The 2500-nt window shown below is 38.4% G+C and overlaps 1 protein-coding gene across 1 annotated transcript in view; it reads left to right on the plus strand.

Annotated features, from left to right (window-relative positions):
* Positions 1 to 2500, plus strand: part of LOC138019035 (TBC1 domain family member 20-like) — a 19091-nt gene that overhangs the window by 1739 nt on the left and 14852 nt on the right. The window lies entirely within an intron of this gene.

Consider the following 2500-nt stretch of genomic DNA (forward strand, 5'->3'; position numbering starts at 1 on the left):
GGTTTAGGCCAGTTTGGATGTCAAAGGGTAAAAAAAAAAGATGCAACAAGGTATGAAAATTTAGCCGCAAGTTACAGTAGCAAATTAAATTGCATCAGTTGTCTAAGTAGGCACAATCATTGTGATGAAGTTGTACAAAACAAAATAGGAGCCCGCAATACATATGTGTAAAAGACTGCTGAAAACGGTGAATGATCGAGGGAATGGATTGTGGTTCGACCATATCACAATTTTGCTCCATATCTCCAAATTGATACATCGCTTTATTTATTTTAGCAAAAGTTTTGGCAAAATGCCGATTACTAACCCTTTCATTTTAACGGTGAAAGCTGGTTGCAAATTGGCGACTCATCCAGATAATTATCTTAATCGCAAAGGGAAAAAATTCAGTCGTAAATGCGACTGTTTTGGTCGCAATTTCGAGTCCTGATTTGCCATAAGCATGTAAATACATTGGATGGGCCTGATTATTACTACTATAAATTGTTTAAGTTTCCGCATAATCCGGTGTAACTTCCACATAATCAACGCATGTTTACGCATAATATGGCCAAAACTTTCCACATAATCTTTAATTTTTTTCTGCATCCTATCAGAAGCCCTGTTATATGAGCAGCACATGTTCTTCTTTTGCCGCCTTTTGGGCACCCCCCTTCCCCCCAGAGAATGAACCATTCGAGCGATCAAATCAACACTGTAGGTATTTGGGGGGAGGGGGAAGAGCAGTAATTGTTCCAACAGTTTTGACCAGGATTACAAGTCTGAGAAAATAATTTCTTGATAATTGGTCTCAAGGCAAGCTACAATTGTAGGTTCATTGAATCTCACGATCTGAGAGAAGTGTCTCAGGTAGAAAAACAATACATTGCCCTGGTGTAGAGTAGGGGAGTTTGTAACGAATCATATTCCTTGTGATTCAATTCAATTTCCATTATTTCGATTCGACTATGCAAAATATTAATGTTTCTTATTAATGCTTATATCACGATATACAACTGAAAAGGACCTCATGTCCTTTGCAATGAAAACTCCGATAGACTTTGTTATCGCCGTTGCCCTGTTGCCTGACCACAGCAACTTATTCTTCATAACATCCTGAATTTTTAACTGTCCTGTTCCAGTACTGTTTTTCGTACCCGGTGAAGTTTTTACTGTCTTTGAGTCCAACACTTCTGACTTTCCATCAGTGCTGTGTTGACACTTTACGAGTGCGCATGCTTGAAATTGAGCCGGCACAATACTTTGTCTGCTCTACTGTCTTTGGCTGGAAAACCATAATATTTGCACACAGCGTATCTAAAAGATGCAAGTGGCTTCACAATTGCTTGGTCATTTGTCGCCATGTTTGAGAACGTGAAAATGAGTGGGTCGTACATGGTTTGCCTTATTTTGAACTTCTCAAGGGTTGGTAGAAGGGCAACAGTTTTACCGAGCAACACAAAATGGTGCACGAATGACTGCACGAACTGCAAACATCTAAGAGTTCTGGATTCTAATTTCACAGTATAATAACTCACTGAGGGCACAATGGGAACGATATGTAAAAAATCATAATCGCGATTAATCGAGAATTCGATTAATTGACGTTACACCACTAGTGTAGAGGTGGTGTAAGGAAGGATGTGAAAACGGTGGGTTTCGTTACAGTCAGCAGTTGAAATGGCGACAGTTCTCAGATATTTAAAGGAAGATATTTAGGTATAGAAATCACTGTTAGGAAAGATTGTACAAAAATCGAAAAACCTTTTCAATTCTAGTCACATAAACACCTTTTGGCTTTAAAAGATCACTGGGTGTGTATTTTACAACAGTTCTCACCCTAGAAACAGCAAAAGAGCTAATTACTGTAGATGCCAGCTTATTTTACAATACCTGAGAACTCTTGAAAAACGCATTTAGTGGGTTTTTGGTCAGAAAGTAATGCCAGTTAAAGATCAGCAAAAGTGCACATACAAGGACAACCCAAAAGTGTGTTTTTAGGAGTGACAACTGTTGCCGTTGTCAAAAACGGCTGGGTCACGCACAGAGAAAACTTTTTTTTATGACACAGATTATTATCAGAAAGATGATGCACACAGCAAATTTGCTGAAGCAAAATCTACAGAGACAGGATTATGTGGCTGTTAACCTTTTACTATTTTATTCTCTATGTGATTTGTTGTCTTTCAACTTGTGAGGAGTCGAGTTCTGCTTAGCAAAGTCAAAGGTATTCTGCAGCTTGAAAAGTGGCCTCTAACTGTGCGGAGTCTGGTTACAAGTCTCCTGAAAATTTCTTTGCTGCTTTTAAGCTTCCATAAAACAGACTTCACTACAATAAGACAGTTTGTAAAATCAATGTAATGTTACAAATTGTGCACTATTTTGAGGAGACATGTGTATGATACGTTTTCCAGTTTTATTTGTTGAAACTCAGACAAGCCGGGTCAAAAGACTTTGAGATGCTTGTCAAATTTGGGCGAAAAGTAGAGATGTTTTTGTACATGCTTCCATCGTTATACAG

The sequence above is a fragment of the Montipora capricornis genome, chromosome 10 (genome assembly GCF_036669925.1).
Source record: "Montipora capricornis isolate CH-2021 chromosome 10, ASM3666992v2, whole genome shotgun sequence".
In the NCBI taxonomy this organism is placed as follows: domain Eukaryota; kingdom Metazoa; phylum Cnidaria; class Anthozoa; order Scleractinia; family Acroporidae; genus Montipora; species Montipora capricornis.